Here is a 21,915-nt window from a genome sequence, read left to right as displayed (position 1 = left end):
CCTGCATTCTTTAGGTACCAACAGGTACAACTTCTGAAGTCTTTAGGTCATGATGTGCCATGTAATCTTTCTCTTCAAGAATGCTAAGTTTGAAAGCTCTGTTTGAATTCAACTCTAAATAAAATATTAAGCCTGTTTCTCTGAAAATAAAAACTGTGCATTTCTGAAACTTTTATATACAGATTCTGGTAGAGAAAAGGTTAAAAGAGGTAAAAATATGATGACAGAGCTTTTCTCCTGCAGAATAAGCCACTGTGCATCTTTATAAAAGTTCCCTAATTACAGAACATGTCTCTTTTCTTTTCATTGTGAAGAGACCATTAGCAAAATTACTCTCTTCTCCTATAATGCAAGTGGACTGGGGCAAGAACAAAACAGTTTCGGGGGGCAGATAATTTCTTTTGTTGAAGTTGGTGGAGTGGTATTTATTCCCAAAGGTTTGGGAAAAAAGACGTACTTGATTTTCTTTGATTACAACATAGCTTGGCCAATCATACACCATTGAGGTTTTCAAGATGTTGCTCCAGCTTTCCATAACATAATGTACATATTAAAGCAGAGGAAACTCAAACTATAAGAGATATTTGTTGTCTTGAAGCACAATTCCAACCAAATCAAAGGTTTATTTATTTATTAGAGACAGGGCCTCACTCTGTCACCCAGGTTGGAGTACAACGGGACAACTGAAGCTCACTGCAGCCTTGAACTCCTGGGTGCCAGTGATTCTTCCCACCTCAGCTTCTCCAGTAGCTAGGGTCTCCTTCTGTTGTTCTAGGCTGATCTCTATCTCCTGGCCTCAAATGATCCACCTGCCTTCACCTCCCAAAGTACTGAGATACAGGCATGAGCCACCATACCTGGCCCTAAACCAAAGATTTAAAGAGAAAGCTTAGAAATATAATTCTAACCAAAGGTTGCAATCCAAACATCATTAAGAATTCCCTGTGGTGCAGCATCTTCTGAGAAAGTGAAGTCAAGCTCTATATGTCAGGCTTAAGTGCTCAAAAAAAAAAGATGGTATTCAATTGAGGATTGTTGTAAAAGCCTTAGAGAAGGGCTGATCTAACTCGCTTCCAGATATCCTTTCTTTTTTTGAGACAGGGTCTTATTCCAGTTGCCTAGGATGGAGTGCAGTGGTACGATCACAGCTCACTGCAGCCTCAACTTCCTGGGCTCAGGTGATCCTCCCACCTTTACCTCCCAAGTATGTGGGACTACAGGTGTACGCCACCACACCTGGCTAATTTTGTATGTATTTAGTAGAGAGAGGGTTTTGCCATGTTGCCCAGGCTGGTCTCGAACTCCTGGACTCAAGCAACTCGCCCGCCTTGGCCTCCCAAGAGATATCTCCTTTTAAAAATGTCCCCTTCTGTGGACCAGGACAACTTCTAAACACTAAAGCTTTCAAGAATTAAACAATTTATTTATTTATTTTTTTGACCGAGTTTCACTCTTGTTGCCCAGGATGGAGTGCAATGGCACGTTCTCGGCTCACTGCAATCTCTGCCTCCCGGGTTCAAGCAATTCTCCTGCCTCAGCCTCCCCAGTAGCTGCGATTACAGGTGCGTGCCACCACGCCCAGCTAATTTTTGTATTTTTAGTACAGATGGAGTTTCACCATGTTGGCCAGGTTAGTCTTGAACTCCTGACCTCAGGGGATCTGTCTACTTCGGCCTCCCAGAGTACTGGGATTACAAGTGTGAGCCACTGCACCTGGCTAAACAATTTATTAAAAACCTCATATCAATGTGTAAATAAAAGTAAGGTAAAAATTCAGTTATCCTGGGTCAGGATTCACTTTAAACAATATAAAAGCCTATCTAATAATGTGTAATGGTATGATAAAATGTTTATAATGTATTGATATGTGAACAGGAATAACAAATTTATTTAAATTAAAAAGCAGTTTACAAAATATGTATAATGTGATCACAGTTATTAATAATTATATTTACACATATAAGGATTCTTTACCAAAGGAATGGCTATTATAGAAAGTTTGGAAAATAGAGGACAGTGCTTGCTTCGGCAGCACATATACTAAAATTGGAACGATACAGAGAAGATTAGCATGGCCCCTTAAAAAAAAGAAAGAAAACAGAGGACAAAAAAGAATTAACCAAGAGATTACCATTTAATATTTTGATGTATATATTTCTAATTTTTAATGCACATATATTAAATATTTCTCCCCAAAAAACGTAATTGTAAAAGTATATTTTAATCATTAGCCTTGCCTGCCTATCTATCTACCTACCTACCTACCTGCCTACCTACCAACCTGCCTACCTGCCTGTCAGTCTGTCTGTCTGTCTAAAATGGCATCTTAGATAGACAGACAGATAGGTAGATAGTGCAGTGCTGCACATGGCTTACTGTAGCTTCAAACTGCTGGGCTAAAGGGATCCTTCTGGCTTGGCCTTCTGTGTAGCTAGGACTACAGGAATGCCTAGCTAATTTTTTTTTTTGTAGAGACAAGGTCTCACTATGTTGCCTAGGCTGGTCTCAAACTCCTGGGCTCAAGTGATTCCCCCAACCTTGGCCTGAGCCACTGCATCTGGCCACATCAACTTATATATACCTTGTATTATAAGAAGCTACGGCAAATTATAAGAACGATATACAACAGTGGTTCTCAACCTTGGCTGCCTATTATAATCACTTGGGTAACTTCTAAAACTCCTGATTCCTGAACCTGACCTTCCACCAAACCAATTAGAATCTCTGGAGGTGAAATTCAGGCATCAGTATTTTTCAGAGTTCCCCAAGTGGTTCCACTGAAGCCAGGGTGGAGAACTACTATTTGACAAAGTGTCCCCTAATCCCTGACCCTTGAGCAAAAGATGATTTACAACAGGGATTTCTTAAATTTTCATGTGCATACCAATCATCTGGAGAGCTTGTTAAAATACAGATTCTGGTTCAGCAGGGTTGGGGTGGGAGCTGAGATTCTGCATTTCTAACCAGCCCCCAAATGATGCCAATGCTACTGGCTCAGAGACCATACTCAGAGTAGCTTTAGGGTACTAGGAAAGAAGACTCTCATAAAGAATGAAAAGAAAAAAATTATAGCCACTAAATCCCATATTCTATACCACCAGACAGGGAGGGGTGGTCCACAGTGGATGAACAAAGGGTTAAGGCTGGGAATTAAAAGATGTTTCTAGGCCAGGCATGGTGGCTCATGCTTGAAGTCCCAGCACTTTGGGAGGCTGAGGCATGAGGATTGCTTGAGGCCAGGAGTCTGAGACCAACCTGGGTAACATAGAGAGACCTCATCTCTATTAAAAAAATAAAATAGGCTGGGTGCGGTGGCTCATGCCTGTAATCTCAGCACTCTGGGAGGCCGAGGTGGGTGGATCACCTGAGGTCGGGAGTTCAAGACCAGCCTGACCAACATGGTGAAAGCCCATCTTAAAAAAGAAAAAAAAAATTTTTTTTTAAAAGAAAAAAATAATTTGGGAGGCTGAGGCGGGTGGATCACGAGGTCAAGAGATCGAGACCATCCTGGTCAACATGGTGAAACCCCGTCTCTACTAAAAATACAAAAAATTAGCTGGGCATGGTGGCGCGTGCCTGTAATCCCAGCTACTCAGGAGGCTGAGGCAGGAGAATTGCCTGAACCCAGGAGGCGGAGGTTGCGGTGAGCCGAGATCGCGCCATTGCACTCCAGCCTGGGTAACAAGAGTGAAACTCCATCTCAAAAAAAAAAAAGGAAAAAGAAAAAATAAAATAAAATAAAAATTAGCCAGGTGTGATGGCACATGCCTGTAGTCCCAGCTACTTGGGAAGCCGAGATGGGAAGATTGCTTGAGCCCAGATGTCAAGGCTACAGTGAACTGTGGTCGTGCCACTGCACTCCAGCCTGGGCGACAGAGTGAGACCCTGTCTCAAAATAAATAAATAAAACAACTTTAAAGAGAAAAAAGGGAAAAAAGATATTTCTAGGAAATGAGATTTTAGAGATTGGAAAGGTTTGGAATAACACTTTTTTCAGGGGAAAAACAGCCATTGGAGCTTCTGTATTTGTGTGTACAAAGGTGAGCAAGCAAACATGGGGGAGAAGAGGGGTAGGCAGTGAGAGAAAAAGATCAAATGTCTAAAAAATTGTTATTAAAAAAAACCCATGGCTACAATGCTGGAAAGGGAATAAGCATTATAAGGGGATCTGTGGAATCTATTTATCTGTCAAACACATGTTTGGGAGCCAGAAAAGCTACTAAACTGAAGTTGGTGTAGATTAATAACCATCTTCCATCAACTCCTTCCTGGGGACATGAAGAGACCCCAGGAGTATAAGTCTCTCCTGGCAGTGCTTTAGAAACTAACAACAAACAGTGAACTACTGCCCATATGTTTCTCTATGTAAGCAATAAGAATGGCAAGAAGCTCAAACACGACATCCCTTTGTGGCTTCTTGGCAATACCCTTCTGGGAATTTCTAAGCTTCCAGGCAGGTTAGAGCTGTAGTCCCCAAAACAGGGAAAAAACTATTTTTCCCCTGAGGGCCTTCCCATAGAAATAAGAAATGTTTAGTCTCTTTTAGAATAAGGTAAACATTTAATATAAAGATATTCGCAAGTCACTACCAGAGTTTTATACCTCCAAAATAATTTCTAAAAACAATAAAATAGGAAAACCTTCATGTAAATTAGCTGGAGCAATTATTTGAATCAGCTGGTATACTTCATCAGCTGATTCTTATCAAATGGGTCACATCCAAGTAAATTTCGGTTTAAATAAATAGAAGATAGTAAGGGGAAGGCTTTACCACGATATGGAAAGAATTCTGTTGTCAGATGATTTGTGTTACACATCACTTAGGTATACAAAACTTTGGCAGAAATGTATGCAGCCTTCACATTCAGTACCTATTTACTATACAGTAAATGATGATGGCTAAAATGTACTGAGTACTAGATAGTATGCTAATAATTTAGATATTATTCATATATAAATTAGTCCACATAACCCTATGAAATAGGCATTATTATTACAGCCCTTACATTGGTGAGGAATCTGTGGTTTGAGGATGGTAAGTTTTTGCTTCATTTCATTGCTCAAAGGTCACAAAGCCACTAAGTGGTCCAGTTGGTTTTTGACTGCCTGATTCTAACATCCATGATTTTTAAAATTTATATGACACCCCCAACTATCCTGCAAACCCAGTTTGTACCAGGGAGAGACTGAGGGATGTAAGATGAATAAGTCATGATCCCTACATTCGTGGTACAAGAATTAATAATTCTTAACCTATGGTTCATTATCAATGCAGACAAAGTCTTAACTATTTTGCATTCGCAGGGCTAGCTTTCTAACAGTCTTGTTTAACTTAATTGCAGACAGCATAAGGCCAGGAAAAAGTAGTTCCTCTAGGACATGAGATTAGAAAGGCATTTCCAAATACTACAGGATACAAGATGCCAGATCAGATTATGCTGCTAGTGTATTCCACAGGTCAAAACCCATATACTTTTGGGACTCTTGATTTTTAATCTTTTTTATATACCCTTAATGGGTAAAAGGCATATTTACAAAAAGGACATGCAGCAAGGCTAGTGACACTATTTTCTAGCTCAGGCAAGCTTTCCAGAAATTACTGAACGACATCAAACTATATAAAAGTCATAAAGCCATAACAATGTCCAGGTAACAGATCTGATACCAGTTGAGTGGATGATCTCTTCCATATTCAAGTGATAGAGTGTTGCCTGACAACCTGGTCCATGAATACATTAGAATGGAGGCAACAGAAATGAGTCTAAGACTAAGGTTGTGGTCTGTCTTCTGAGTTTCTATAAAACCTCCAAAGGCTAAAGGGAAATCCCATTAATTGTATTAGCCCAACGATGGCTATAAATCAATAATTCTTAACCTATGGTTCATCATCAATGCAGACAAAGTCTTAACTATTTTGCATTTCTCAGGGCTAGCTTTCTAACAGTCTTGTTTAACTTAATTGCTGACAGCATAAGGCCGGGAAAAAGGTAAACAATATTTCTAGCCCTATCTGGCATCTAGCTATATTCATAGTTTAAAGACAGTCCTTAAAGAAAGAGGAGGCAGGGTAAAAGAGCTAATATTTGCGTACCTGCTTTCAACACGTATGTCATGTACTGTGCTAACAGCCCCTCTTTTCTAGTTTTCAATCTTATTTAATACTCATACCCACATAAAATAGTGGTGCTCCCAGCAGTCAAATATCTTTCTTAGGAACTCACAGCTGGTAAATAACATAGCTAACATTCAGACAGAAGTCTGTTCTCACTATTTACCCTTGGGAACAGAGAGGCTCCAGGCAACTGCAGGGTCCTGGCTACCTTTGTGACGACATTCCTCCAGAGCTACAAGAGCTGAGGAACTGATGAGAGGGTGAGAAAGGCAAGCAGACTCCCTCAAATATACCATGGAAATGGCCCTTTTACCCTTCCTAACAATGTTCTCTTGGGGAGATGCTTAGTAAAGAAGGAAGATAATGTATTGAGTCATTGAATTTGTACTGATCCACACTGAAAACAAAATTCCATTTATGATAACAAAACTTCCCTGTTAGAGGTTGCACTTAAATATCGTGAGCTTAAATATTTCAAAATAATAATCTCCACTGAGAATAGCTATACCTGCGGCTATTAAAAAGTAGACCTCCTCTTTTCTATGCCTTGAATGAAACCATGATTTTTTTTTTTTTATCTGAAGGGGATTTAAGGACTAATAATTTTTGTTTTGGAGACAGTCTTGCTCTGTTGCCCAGGCTGGAGTGCAGTGGTGTGATCTCGGCTCACTGCAACCTCTGCCTCCTGGGTTCAAGTGATTCTCCTGTCTCAGCCTCCCGAGTAGCTGGGATTACAGGTGGGGACCACCATGCCAGCTAATTTTTGTATTTTTAGCAGAAACAAGGTTTCACCCTGTTGACCAGGCTATTCTTGAACTCCTGACCTCAAGTGATGCACCTGCCTTGGCCGCCCAAAGTTCTAGGATTACAGGTGTGAGCCACCACACCTGGCCTAACAATTTGGTTTTAAGAACTGAAGACTTACAATGTTGTAAGCAACCTGAAACTATCTTAATGGACACAGAAGACTTGTTTGTTTCAAAGTTTTTCATAAAACTATTTCTTACCCTATTCAGCTAATCTTCTGAGAGGACACAGAGGAAACAAGAAAATCTCAGACAGAGATCTTAGGTGCAGTGGCTCACACTTGTAATCCCAGCACTTTGGGATTATAGGGAGGATTACTGGAAAGATTGCCTAAGCCCAGGAGTTCAAGACCAGACTGGGCAACATAGTGAGACCCCATCTCTATTTTAAAAAAAAGAAAATTGCAGGCAGAGAAAGCATTTGGCAGTATGATCTATACTACAACATGGAGAAATGCACTGGTTCTAAGAGCAGGTGTTAATATTTGAAATCAATCCTAGCCAACTGTAGGTCTGCTCACGAGAGTTAGTTTAGATAAACAGGTTGACATCTTTGTACAGTCATTTAGAGCAAGTTTTACATATTCAGCAAGATCAAAACTACATTTTTCAGAAATTCAGACAGAGGATTTATTAGTATTTATTTGTCTTGCTAGAGAGCCAAAGAACGGTATTCAGAGTGAATGACAAAAAGTTTGTTTTACATGGAGGGTAGCATTATTATTATTATTATTATTATTATTATTGAGATGGAGTCTCGCTCTTGTTGCCCAGGCTGGAGTGCAATGGCGTGATCTCAGCTCACTGCAACCTCCGCCTGCCAGGTTCAAGTGATTCTCCTACCTCAGCCTCCCGAGTAGCTGGGATTACAGGCATGCGCCACCACACCCAGCTAATTTTTTTGTATTTTTAGTAGACATAGGGTTTCTCCATGTTGGTCAGGCTGGTCTTAAACTCCTGACCTCAGATAATTCACCCACCTCGGCCTCCCAGAGTGCTGGGATTACAGGCGTGAGCCACTGCACCCAGCGGGAGAGTAGCATTATTGTAGTAATCTTGAGTTTCTCACGTGATCATTTCCTTCCAACTCTCCAAAGAGAGCTTCTATTCTTCTTTTTTCTTTGTCTACCACTATAATCATGTCAACCATCTCATTCAAGTATTTGTTGCACAAACATGTGCTGAGGTACTGTGTATCAGGCACAAATATTGGGGATTCCACAGCTGTACTACTTAGAAGGTGGCCCATAGACTGGTGCTGGTCTATGAATCCATTTGCCACCAGCCTGTGACATGTATTTAACGTTTTTTTTTTTTCCCTTCTTTTTTTTTGTTTTCTTCAGGTCAGATGGGTAATGTGCCGACGTTGTAACAAGGTTCAAGGGTGGCACATCTCACACAAGCGCGTGAACACCCAATCATCATGCTCATGAACTACAAAAGGATAGTGTTTAAAGTTTTTAATAGTAGCTGGGTGCGGTGGCAAGTGCCTGTAGTCCCAGCTACTCGGGAGGCTGAGGTGGGAGGATTGCTTGAGCCCAGGAGTTCTGGGCTGTAGTGTGCTATGCCGATCGGGTGTCTGCACTAAGTTAGTCATCAATATGGTGACCTCCCGGGAGTGGGGGACCACCAGGTTGCCTGAGGGGTGAACCGGCCCAGGTCGGAAACGGAGCAGGTCAAACCTCCCGTGCTGATCAGTAGGGGAATCATGCCTGTGAATAGCCACTGCACTCCAGCCGGGGCAACATAGCCAGACCATGTCTCTTATAAAAAAAAGTTTCTAATAATAATACAGCAGAATAATTTGCTGATTTCAATAATTTTTAAAAGCTTTTATTTTATGTCATTTTTCTTTAAAAACAATTTTTTTTAGAGACAGGATCTCACTTTGTCACCCAGGCTGGGGTGCAGTGGTGTGATCATAGCTCACTGTAACCCCAAACTCCTGGGCTCAAGTGATCTTCCTGCTTCAGCCTCCTGAGTAGTTGAGACTGCAGGCGTGTGCCACCACGCCTGTATAATTTTTAAATTTTTTTGTCGAGACAGGGTCTATGCTGCCCAGGTTGGTCTTGAACTCCTCCCAAAGTGCTAGATTACAAGCATGAGGCACCAGGCCTGGCTTTATGTTATTTTTCCAATAATTCATTTTACTGTATTTTACAAACATATTGGTCTATGAAGGATTAAAGCAAAAACCTGATTGTTCGCTAGCCATAGTTTAAGCAGCATTGTTCTAGGAAGCAGGAAGAGTAAGATATGACTTTTGCTCTTGACAAGGTCTTAGTCTAGTCTTGTGTGAGTGTTCAATAAAAAGTCTTGCCAGGTATAGTGGCTCAAGCTTGCAATCCCAGTACTTTAGGAGGCCAAGTTAGGAGGATCACTTGAACCCAGGAGTTTGATACCAGCCTGAGAAACAGAGTGAGACTGTGTCTCAACAAAAAAAAATTAGCCAGATATGGTGGTGTGCGCCTTTAGTCCTAGCTACTTGAGAGGCTGAGGGCAAGATCGCGCCACTGCACTACAGCCTGCGCAACAGAGGAGACCCTGTCTCCAACAACAAAAACAACAACAACAACAACAAAACCTCCTTCCATTCTCATACACATTCTGAGGAACACTGAAAGTTTAGGCTTTGTAAATAGGTCTGGGAATATTAATTTTTTGCTAATGAACTATTAATAGGTTAAAAGGACAACAGAGAAAGGTGAGATAAGGAAGGCTGTCAACAGAAAGGATAGTTTGATAGAAATCAACAGGTAACCAGGAGGCCAGCAGGTATAACAAATTGCTTTATGCCTCAGGTAAAGAAGTCAAGATGGCAAATCAAGGCTTAGTGGACGAAGACACTGTGTCCAGTCTCTGCCATCCATTCCAGTCTCCAGTGTGCTGTCTGTTACAGCATTACCTCCTATTCTGGCCACTTGTTTATACCTGTGTCATAGTACTTATCAGAGAGTACTATGAATATATTAGTTTGCAAGTCAAATTCTACTGACACTGTATTATTTATCTTTCTCTTCTCAGTGCTCAGCATGTAACTGGCACTCAAATATGTGTTGAACCACACTAAGCAATAGAGGGCAAGTCAGAGAGTTCATTAGAATTCTCTTTCAGGCTTAGCAACCAAAAAGCAAGGCTTATTGAAGAGTGTCTGGGAGCCAAACCAGCAGACTGTAGAAAGGGCAATTTAGGCTGGGTGCAGTGGCTCATGCCTGTAATCCCAACAGTTTAGAAGGCCAAAACAGGAAGACTGCTTGAGCCCAGGAATCCAAGACCAGTCTGGGCACATAGTGAGACTCCATCTGTACAAAAAAAAAAAAAAAAAAAAAAAAAAAAAAAAAAAAAGAGAGACAAATTAACTGTACAGTGGTGCATGCCTGTAGTCCCAGCTACTCAGAAAGCTGAGGCAGGAGAACTGCTTCAGCCCAGGAGTTCAAAGCTGCAGTGAGCCATGATCTCATCACTGCACTTCACCCTAGGTAGCAAAGCAAGATTCTATCTCTAAAAAAAATAAAAAAAATAAAAAAATAAAGTGGTGGGTGGGCAACTTAAACCTAGAACTGAGAAAGAAAAAGAAAAGTTAAAACCAACCCACCCACCAACCAAAAAACCTCCACTCTCCCTAAGGAGAAGAGCTAAATCAGTCAGCTGAATTGCAAGTAACAATACATTAGAATTTAAAAGCCCATTCTGCATTAAGTTTGAATTCATGACTTGACAGAGTACTCATAAATTATATATGAGGATGTGGCTCTGAGTAATTTCAAGGTAAGTATATTTTTCAGGCAAAATGGCTGACTAAGCACATAATGATATATGCTAATGTCTACTATGGTAGAGCAGAGCAATATGAAGCAAAGCTTCAAAACCAAGGTCACAGGCATAAAGAAAAACCTCTCCCTTCTCATTACTTTGGGGTGGAAGCAGCTGCAACGACTAGCAGTAAACAAAGGGAGTTTTTATTTGGTGGTATTCTGAGCATTTTCATTACAGGGCTGTCTTTCTTTACTCTGCTTTCATAGTTTTTGGTTGTGTCTTTTTCTTTTTCTTCCTGTTCTCCATCTTTCACACTCTTCCTTTATGATCTCTCCCCTCTCAAACTCTCTCTTCCTTGTTCCCTTTCTGAACGCATTTTCTTCTCTAACTCACACCTTCTTCATTAATTTTTAAATACCACTTATGTCAGAGCCCTCTTACGCTTCTGCCTTAGTGTTGGTTATACAGACCATTCTGACTTTAGTACCTTCTTAAGAACCAATTCTAATTCACAGACATTTAAATGTATTTCCCCATCCAATGATTTTCCAGTGATTTTCCCATTTATGGAGGATAAGGTGAGAAATATAAATGGATCCCTGAGAACCCAAGTTTCAGTATCCTTGAAACATAATATGCAGCATTGTAATCAGTGGTGATATCCCTGTGAAATAATACTCTTGTACTGGCAAAGTTACTGTGCTTGGAAAGTATACAATCAAAATTTAAACTGGCCTGAGAAACAGTGGAGGCAAGTAATTTAGTAATGAGAAAAATATCAGTATTTGAAACATAACACAGTCTTCTCCCTACCAAAATCAAACAATGAAACAAACCTTTCTTTTTCTAGTCAGCCCATTATCCTACTGACATGCACAGTTAGGTGCCTGGAACTGGTCAGAAATAAGCTAGAAGAGACATGTCCAAAGAGATTCTTAGAGGCTCCCTTTGTGCTTTTATTTGCTTCCCAGCACCTCCTGATTGAAGAAGAGATAATATAAGGCCCTTTCCCAAGGGCATGTTCCCAAAAGGGCCACTGTTTCTTTCAGGTTATTTGAAGGCACAGGGATATTGCCTTGAATCCTATCAAAATCTACATTCAGAGATTCCTGAATTTCAACCAGGTTTTTTTTTTTTTTTTTTTTTTTTTTTTTTTTTTTTGAGACAGTCTCGCTCTGTCACCAGGCTGGAGTGCAGTGGCATGATCTCGGCTCACTGCAACCTCTGCCTCCTGGGTTCAAGCAATTCTCCTGCCTCAGCCTCCTGAGTAGCTGGGACTACAGGTGCATGCCACCATGCCCAGCTAATTTTTGTATTTTTAGTAGAGACAGGGTTTCACCATGTTGGCCAGGATAGTCTCAATCTCTTGACCTTGTGATCCGCCTGCCTCGGCTTCCCAAAGTGCTGGGATTATAAGCATAAGCCACTGCGCCCAGCCTTCACCAATTTTTTCCTAAAATGCTATAGTAGGCCAGGTACAGTGGCTCACGCCTGTAATCCCAGCACTTTGGGAGGCCGAGGCGGGTGGATCACGAAGTCAGGAGATTGAGACCATCCTGGCCAACATGGTGAAACCCCGTCTCTACTAAAAATACAAAAAAAATTAGCTGGGTGTGGTGGCACACATCTGTAGTTCCAGCTACTTGGAGGCTGAGGCAGGAGAATTGCTTGAAACCAGGAGGCGGAGATTGCAGTGAGCCAAGATCGTGCCACTGCACTACAGCCTGGGCGACAGTGCGAGACTCTGCCTCAAATACAAAAAACAAAAAACAAAATGGTATAGAATTGGGAGGAAAATCAACTTCCTCAAATTGTAACTCTTAAAAAAATAAAAGCTGGCCAGGCATGGTGGCTTATGCCTGTAATCCTGGCACTTTGGGAGGACGAGAAGGATGAATCACCTGAGGTCAGGAGTTTTAAACCAGCCTGACCAACTGAAACCCTGTCTCTACTAAAAATACTAAAATAAGCTGGGTGTGGTAATGCATGCCTGTAATCCCACCTACTCAGGAGGCTAAGGCAGGATAATCACTGGAATCCAGGAGGTGGAGGTTGCAGTGAGCCAAGACTGTGCCACTGCACTCCAGCCTGGATGACAGAGCCACTGCACTCTAGCGTGGCCAACAGAGTGAGACCCCATCTCAAAAAAAAAAAAAAAAAAAAAAGCAAAGTCGATGATTTTGATTTTCCAGTGGGATATAAGTGTCATCTGTGGGTTTCTTCTGTTGTCACTCCAAGAGCCACAATTAATTCCCAGAATTGGCCGGGCATGTGGCTCACACCTGTAATCCCAGCACTTCGGGAGGCTGAGGCAGGTGGATCACAAGGTCAGGAGTTCAAGCCCAGCCTGGCCAAGATGGTGAAACCCCATCTCTACTAAAAATACAAAAAATTAGCTGGGCATGGTGCCAGGTGCCTGTAATCCCAGCTACTCAGGAGGCTAAGGCAGAGAATTGCTTGAACCCGGGAGGCGGAGGTTGCAGTGAACCGAGATTGCGCCGCTGCACTCCAGCCTGGGTGGCAGAGCGAGACTCCATCTGAAAAAAAAAAAAAAATTTCCAGAATTGTGAAAAAAGGCTTTCAGGTATCTAAGCTGAAGTAAGAAAGAATCACTAAGGCTCTGGCTTTTCTGATACCCCGAAACATGAAATCTCTAAATTTGAAAAATAGAAAGCAATACTAAACTTTAAAGCAAAGATAATGATTGTAATAATGTAATAATGTAATAGAAAGCATAGTGCATTTGAAAGCTACAGTTTTTTTTTTGTTTTTTTGTTTTTGAAGTGGAGTCTTGCTCTGTTGCCCAGGATACAGGTATGTGCCACCAAGCCCGGCTAATATCTGTATTTTTAGTAGAGATGGGTTTTCACCATGTTGGCCAGGCTGGTCTTGAATTCCTGACCTCATGATACACCCGCCTCAACCTCCCAAAGTGCTGGGATTACAGGCGTGAGCCACCTCGCCCGGCTGGGTTTTTTTTTTTTTGAGATGGAGTTTTGCTATTATTGCCCAGGCTGGAGTGCAGTGGCACAATCTTGGCTTACCACAACCTCCGCCTCCCGGGTTCAAATGATTCTCCTACTTCAGCCTCCTGAGTAGCTAGGATTACAGGCATTACAGGAATGCACCACCATGCCCGGCTACTTTTTGTATTTTTAGTAGAGATAGGGTTTCTCCATATTGGTCAGGCTGGTCTCAAACTCCCAACCTCAGGTGATCTGCTCACCTTGGCCTCCCAAAATGCTGCGATTACAGGTGTAAGCCACTGCGCCCGGCCAGAGCTATGGTTTTTAAAGTGAGTTGGCATGTATTATTTCATTCAAATTTCATAACATCTCCATCAAACAGCATGCATTATCCTGGTTTTACAGATATTAAGTGACTTGTACAAAGTCAGATCGCTTAAATAAGTGATTTTCATTATTTAATAAATTATATCTACCCATTCAAGCTGCTCCCTTAATATCTGCTTTCCTAGGTCACCAGATTTCTTGAAAGAATAATCTATTCTTGCTGACTTTATTTCCTCATCTATTTAATTCATTTTCTAATCTTGAAATATTATAGTTTATTTGTTCCTTTAACTATTCTTTTTTATTTTTTATTTTTTTTTCCCAGGCAAGGGCTTGCTCTGTGGCCCAGGATGGAGTGCAGTGGCATGATCTTGGCTCACTGCAATCTCTGCCTCCTGGGCTCAAGCGATACTCCTACCTCAGTCTCCTGAGTAGCCAGGACTACAGGTGCACACTACCATACCTGGCTAATTTTTGTATTTTTTGTAGAGACAGGGTTTCACCATGTTGCCCAGCCTGGTCTCAAACTCCTGAGCTCAAGGGATCCACATGCCTTAGCCTCCCAAAGTGTCGGGATTACAGGCGTGAGTCATTGCACCCTGCCACTATCTTATTCTTTTTTTTTGAGACGGAGTTTTGCTCTTGTTACCCAGGCTGGAGTGCAATGGCGCGATCTCGGCTCACTGCAACCTCTGCCTCCTGGGTTCAAGCAATTCTCCTGCCTCAGCCTCCTGAGCAGCTGGGATTACAGGTATGCACCACCATGCCCAGCTAATTTTTGTATTTTTTAGTAGAGACGGGGTTTCACCCCGTTGACCAGGATGGTCTTGATCTCTTGACCTCGTGATCCACCCACCTCGGCCTCCCAAAGTGCTGGGATCACAGGCGTGAGCCACCACGCCCGGCCCTATCTCTTATTCTTAAAAAGATCACAATGACCTATAAGGTATCATGGGACTCTCAGTTGATTCTTAAATATCATTGAATAAATAAAATTTTGATGAATTCCAAGGACTTGTTTGACCCTTATCCTTCCTCATTCCTGACTCCAACTCACTCTTGAAATACTTTCCTTCCTCTCTGTTACTCCCTACTACCGTAAACTAGGCAACACCTCTTCTTTTAAGATCCTAGTCAACGATAATTCTCTTTTTTTTTTGAGATGGAGTCTCCCTCTGTTGCAGGTGCTAGAGTGCAGTGGCATGATCTTGGCTCACTGCAACCTCCGCCTCCTGGATTCAAGCAATTATCTGCCTCAGCCTCCTGAGTAGCTGGGATTACAGGTGCCTACCAGCACACCTGGCTAATTTTTGTATTTTTAGTGGAGACAGGGTTTCACCTTGACCAGGCTGGTCTTGAACTCCTGACCTCATGATCCACCCGCCTCAGCCTCCCAAAGTGCTGGGATTATAGGCGTGAGCCACTGTGCTTGGCCCCCTTTTTCTTAAGCTTTAGCAGTGACCTGGTGAAGAACTGTACTTTCCACACAGAGTAGTCACCAAGGTAGCAGTGCCACACATGGTATAGTTACGACTATCCTACAGTTTGCTCACACACAGAGATCTATACAGTTTTTTTATAGATGGGGTCTTGCTCTGTTGCCCAGGCTGGAATGCAGAGGCATGATCATAGCTCATGGTACCTCTAATTTCCAAGCTCAAGTGATCCTCCTGGCTCAGCCTCCCAAATAGCTGGGACCACAGATGTGTGCTTCAACCACTTTTTTTTTTTTTTTTTTGAGATGGAGTCTTGGTCTGTTGCCAGTCTGGAGTGCAGTGGTACGATCTCAGCTCACTGCAACCTCCGCCTCCCGGGTTCAAGTGATTCTTCTACCTCAGCCTCCCGAGTAGCTGGGACTACAGGTGCACGCCGCCATGCCCAGCTAATTTTTTTTTTATTATTATTAGTAGAGATGGGGTCTCACCGTTTTGGTCAGGATGGTCTCAATATCTAGACCTCATGATCTACCCGCCTCAGCTTCCCAAAGTGATGGGATTATAGGCGTGAGCCACCTCGCCTGGCCCCCTCATCCACATTTTTAAACAGAGAATCAGAAAAAGAAATAGTCTGTTAGATTCTTTTATCAATCCATAAATACTTAAGGGACCTTTAAAACAAACCCTAAATGTATAATAACACTCTGTAACAGGAACCCTTGGGTTGGTTTTATAACCTACCCACAATATATTTTCACCTAATATTTTTCATAGACGTTTAAGGAAAAGGTTTCAGAATGAAACGGAAATAAACTGGGCACAAGGTAGCCTTGAGTATTCTGAATAAAGCCAAGTGATCTTGTTTATCCATGCTAATATCCAAGACTTTTTCACTGTTTTCCCCTATTAATGAGATTGTCTGAATTGCTCATCTGAAAACAACTTCGATGTGGGACAAATTTTGTGTTACTTTATTGGACAAAACTATATGGACACAATCTTGTGCATATCAGACTTGAGTAACAACCTCCTATGTTTGATCATCACTGAAATTGCTAATCAGACCCCTATCTCTTGACTACGGAGATGCTTAAGAGGACTGTGCTTAAGATGGAAAAAAATGAAAACAAGAATATATCCATCTGCCGCTTAAGTAGTTTCTGGAAAATGTCTTTTTTTCCTCAGGTAACTCTAATTGTTAACAAAATTCATTATCCTGAGCTAAACCCTACCCTCTGTATCTGGAGAGTTGAGAGAAAAATATAATAATATAGGGGATATTACCACATTAGAAGAGAATAATTTTCAAGTGGAAAATAAATCTGGCTGTGACTTAAACACTGAGAAAAGGGCTATACACGGTGGCTCATGTCTGTTAATTCCAGCACTTTGGGAGGCCAAGGCAGGCAGATCACTTGAGCCCAAGAGTTCAAGACTAGCCTGGGCAACATGGCAACACCCGGACTCTAAAAAAATGCAAAAATTGTCAGGGTGTGGTGACTCACAGCTGTAATTCCAGCACTTTGGGAGGCTGAGACGGGTGGTTCACCTGAGGTCAGGAGTTCAAGACCAGCCTGGCCAACATGGTGAAAGCCCATCTCTAGTGAAAATACAAATTAGCCAGGTATGGTTGCAGGCGCCTGTAATCCCAGCTACTCGGGAGAGTGAGGCTGGAGAATCGCTTGACCCTGGGAAGTGAAGGTTGCAGTGAGCCAAGATTGTGCGATTGCACTCCAGCTTGGGCAACCAGAGTGAGATTCCATCTCAAAAAAAAACAAAAATTAGCCAGGCATGATAGTGTGTGCCTGTAGTCTCAGCTACCTGAGAGGCTGAGGTGGGAGGACTACTTGAGTCTGGGAGGTTAAGGCTGCATGCAGTGAGCTGAGAAATTTTTTTTTTATTTGAGCAACCTCTGCCTCCTGGGTTCAAGCGATTCTTGTGCCTCAGACTCCCGAATAGCTGGGACTACAGGTGAGCACCACTATGCCCAGCTAATTTTTATACCTTTAGTAGATGGGGTTTGACATGTTGGCCAGGCTGGTCTGGAACTCCTGACCTCAAGTGATCCACCCACCTTGGCCTCCCAAAGTGCTGGGATTACAGGCGTGAGCCACCTGGCTCAGCCGAGCTGAGAAAATTTTAAAACTCAATCAATAATACAGCAACAAAAGAATAAATTCTCTAGAGAGGCATCATGGTATACCATAGAAAACATGGACTTTATAAAAGGACAAAACAAGACTTAAATTAAAGCTCTGCCTTCATCTAAGTGACAACCTCATCAATCCTCAATTCCTTCATCTATAATGTGAGGCTAATAATGAATAGGGTTGTTGTAATATATCAAAGTTCTTTAAAAACCAAAAAGCAGTATATCAGATATTATTAGACTACCCCTTTCTTCTTATGGCTATATTTATAGTGTTAATTTATATTAGAGCTATTTATGTTTCATTCTCTAAATGTTTTCTAATTTCAGAGGCAATAATTGCTCTCCTTGACTCTGAATCAGTTGTATCCACGAATGCACTAAATCAAATACTTCAATACTGAAAGTCTAAGAAAAGAGTTGTATCACAAACAGAAAGGAAACAATCAAGTCACAAAGAATGTTTTGCCTATTTTAGGCATAGAACATATCTCAATATAAATATTTGCTGAAAAGAGTACTTGTTAAGTAAAAAAGGCTGTCACCAAATCAAAGAATTGTAGTTTTGGGAAAGGATTTTAGAGTATTTCTGGAGATTATCTACTGTAATACACATTTGATACATACAAAATTTCCCTCTGCAATACTCTTGACAGGCATCCATCTGCTGCATGAAACACTTTCTAGAAAATGTCATTTTTCAGGTAACTCTACTAATTGTTAGAAACTGGGCTAAACTCTGTCACCTGTAATTTCTACCCCCTAAGTCTTGTACTTCCTCTGAGAGCTACACAGCAACATTTAATTCTTCCTTTTTAGAACATTTTTTTTTTTTTTTAACTTTAGAAGAGAATACTCACATCCCTTGTCCAACACTTTTCATCTTTAGGTCAAACTCCCCTCAGTTCCCCCATTATTGAACGTATGGCATACTTCAAGTAGCCCTCCTTTGTACCACTTCCACTTTCCCCTGCCTCTCTTTGCTGTAGACTAAACAAGCTGTCATGTGTCCTACAGTGAGACCATCACCTTCTTTACCATAAACAGTATGCTTTAGTCCAATCCATTGAAATATTTATGGATATTGAACTGTAAGAAAATATACTTGCTTTTCTTCCCAGCTCCAAAATTATAAGCAGGTCAAAAGCAAAAAAGAATGCTGCTCTCAAAACTTTGACAATTTGAGTTTTAAGCATTCAAGCAATTATTAGAATAGTCAGGATGCTGGAGAAGATGGCCTTTACAATTCCTTTCTCTGATGCTAGGCTTTAGCTCAGGACTAGGGAGGGACAGGTCTATACGTTCATAAGTCAAATCCTCCCATAACATGAGGATTTGTGGGTGTAGAATGCTGACAAGTAAGGGCTGGGAGGCAAAACTGAGGTTAACCCTAGTAACAGCCTAGAGCTTCCAAGCCTCAGAACCACTGCTAGTCCTTTATCAAATGTACTGGTGATACAACTGGAATTTTCCATGAGAGTTTTATTGTGTTCTGTCCCCTTTCTCCAGAAGTTACCATAATGTTTCACTATAAACCATATAAACAATCCTGGGAAGAAGCTTAGAAGGTTAGTAGAAGACTGTAAGTATCTAGTTATACTCTAAATTCCTTCCAAAAAGAAAGAGCAGGAATGCCTGTTTAAGAATCCTAAGTAAGGCCGGGTGTGGTGGCTCACGCCTGTAATCCTAGCACTTTGGGAAGCCAAGGTGAGCAGATCACTTGAGCCCAGAAGTCTGAGATCAACATGGGCAACATAGTGAAACCCTTTCTTTAAAAGGAAAAAATACAAAAATTAGCTGGGTGTAGTGGTGAACACCTGCGGTCCCAGATACGCAGGAGGCTGAGGCAGAGGATCACCTGAACCTGGGAGGTCAAGGCTGCAGTGAACTATGATGGCACCAGCCTGGGTGACAGTGAGACCCTGTCTCAAAAAAAAAAAAAAAAGAATCCTAAGATAATCAATAGGACATCATATTCATTTAATCTATTCAGGATAACAATAAAAATTCTCGAGTCCATGCATGAGGAAACAAGCTACCAATCACAATCTACATGAAATGAGGCTATGTGAGTGGTATGTCTGGTTGCTTTCCAAGAATTTGGGTTGACAGACAAAAACTATATTATGGGAAATAATAAACCTCAAATTCATTTTTAACATTTGGCCAAGGCAATTGTATTTGGGAATACTGACATTCGAGAGAAGTTCTATAGTCGACTGTTCTTAATAAGTCTACTATTCTTATTCTTTATTCTAAATGAGTAAATAGAAGATGTAAAGTCAATTATTTTTTGATTGGAAGCAAAGTCAAAGATCAAGGTACTATGAGAAAGGATATAGGGGGCCGGGCACGGTGGCTCACTCCTGTAATCCCAGCACTTTGGTAGGCTGAGGAGGACAGATCACGAGGTCAAAAGATCAAGACCATCCTGGCTAACACAGTGAAACCCCATCTCTACTAAGAATACAAAAAATTAGCCAGGCATGGGGGTGTGTGCTTGTAGTCCCAGCTACTCAGGAGGCTGAGGCAAAGAATCACTTGAACCAGGAGGTAGAGGTTGCAGTGAGCCGAGATTGTGCCACTGCATTCCAGCCTGGTGTCAAAGAGAGACTCTGTCTCAAAAAAAAAGAAAAAAGAAAAAAGAAAAAGAAAAAGGATATAGGGATTCCAGAACCAAACTATGTATGGGAGAAGAAATGTAAGAACACAAGTGAAAGGTGCTTTCAGAAACCTTCCAAGCCAAACTCTTGTCGCTAACCTGCCGTAAATTAGAATGAGATTCATTTTCTAGACAAGATAAACACGAGGTATACATCAATGCTTATTTATTGAATCATTTCTTCAAAGGCAAAACAGAAATACCATAGTTTTTCTATAAGAAAATATAACTAGAATGAAGGCATTAGTTATATCTCAGAGAAATAAATGGCTTTACAATCATATTAACACTATTATCATTATTATTATTATTTTTGAGATGGAGTCTCACTCTGTTGTGCAGGTGGGAGCGCAGTGGCCCAATCTTAGTTCACTGCAACCTCCACTTCCTGGATTCAAGTGATTCTCCTGCCTCACCCTCCTGAGTAGCTGGGATTACAGCTGCACACCACTACACCTGACTAATTTTGTACTTTTAGTAGAGACGGGGTTTCGCCATGCTGGCCAGGCTGGTCTCGAACTCCCAACCTCAGGCGATCCGCCTGCCTTGGCCTCCCAAAGTGCTGGGATTACAGGCATGAATCACCACACCTGGCCTGTCATTACTATTAATAATTATTAATAAAATGAATGACAGAAGATATTACTTACTATGTGCCAAGGACTGAACCAAACATCTTTTATTCAGTTTCATTTAATTCTCAAAACAACCCTCTGATGATATGAGATACAGATGTTGATGCTCAGAGTCTGAGTGTTCTGTTGAGAATCACAATGGTAAAGGCAGTAAGTCTAAATCTTGGAAGTGAGCCCATGCTTTCAACCACTGTGCTATAAACTCTACTACAGTTATGTTAAAACATTCAATAGATATTAATTACTGCCTACAGACAGTACGAACACACACATAAAGCAAATGAGAATGCCCCTTTCCCTCAAAGTTGTGAACACTGAATATTATCTTTTTTTTTTTTTTTTTTTTTTTTGTTAGATTGAGTCTGGAGTGCAGTGGTGCAATCTCGGCTCACTGCAACCTCGGCCTCCCAGGTTCACACGATTCTTCTGCCTCAGACACCCTAATAGCTGGGATTACAGCTGCCCATACCACGCCCAGTGAATTTCTGTATTTTTAGTAGAGACAGGGTTTCACCACGTTGGCCAGGCTGGCTGGCCTTGAACTCCTGACCTCAAGTAATCCACCCACCTCAGCTTCCCAAAGTGCTGGGATTACAGGGGTGAACTTGGCATCTTTTTTTCTTTTTTTTTAATGTATTTTTTTCTGAGACAGAGTCTCACTCTGTAGCCCAGGCTGGAGTGCAGTGGTATCATCTCAGCTCACTGCAACGTCCGCCTTCTGGGTTCAAGCGACTGTCCTGCCTCTGCCTTCCAAGTAGCTGGGATTACAGGTGTGTGCTACCACATTTGGCTAATTTTTTGTATTTTTAATAGAAAGGGGGTTTTTCTATGTTGGGCAGGCTGGTCTGAAACTCTTGGCCTCAAGTGATCTGCCCACCTTGGCCTCCTAAAGTGTTGGGATTACAGGCATGAACCACTGTGCCTGGCCTAATTTTTTTTTAAATTTCATTTTCATACAGTGCCATTCTCAGGATATGAATATTATCAATCTTTTAAATTTTTATCAGTTAATTGGGAATAAGGAGTCTATTATTATTACTATTATCATTATTTTAGACAGGGTCTC

The 21,915-nt window shown here is 41.4% G+C and overlaps 1 protein-coding gene and 2 non-coding genes across 4 annotated transcripts in view; 1 reads left to right on the top strand and 2 right to left on the bottom strand.

Moving 5' to 3' along the window:
• Window positions 1–21,915, bottom strand: part of PDE6D (phosphodiesterase 6D) — a 59,310-nt gene that overhangs the window by 28,960 nt on the left and 8,435 nt on the right. The gene's annotated exons all lie outside the window — the stretch shown is intronic.
• LOC135273709 (U6 spliceosomal RNA) lies at window positions 2,017–2,118 on the top strand. The gene has a single exon (XR_010341524.1). It is a non-coding gene; the product is annotated as a U6 spliceosomal RNA (small nuclear RNA).
• Window positions 8,261–8,364, bottom strand: LOC135273754 (small nucleolar RNA U13). Its single transcript, XR_010341563.1, has one exon. It is a non-coding gene; the product is annotated as a small nucleolar RNA U13 (small nucleolar RNA).

This window comes from Aotus nancymaae, unplaced genomic scaffold, assembly GCF_030222135.1.
Source record: "Aotus nancymaae isolate 86718 unplaced genomic scaffold, 86718_ANA_hifiasm-v0.15.2.pri h1tg000008l, whole genome shotgun sequence".
NCBI lineage: Eukaryota > Metazoa > Chordata > Mammalia > Primates > Aotidae > Aotus > Aotus nancymaae.
Note: the sequence above shows the minus strand (reverse complement) of the source record. Positions and strands in the feature narration are given on the sequence as shown.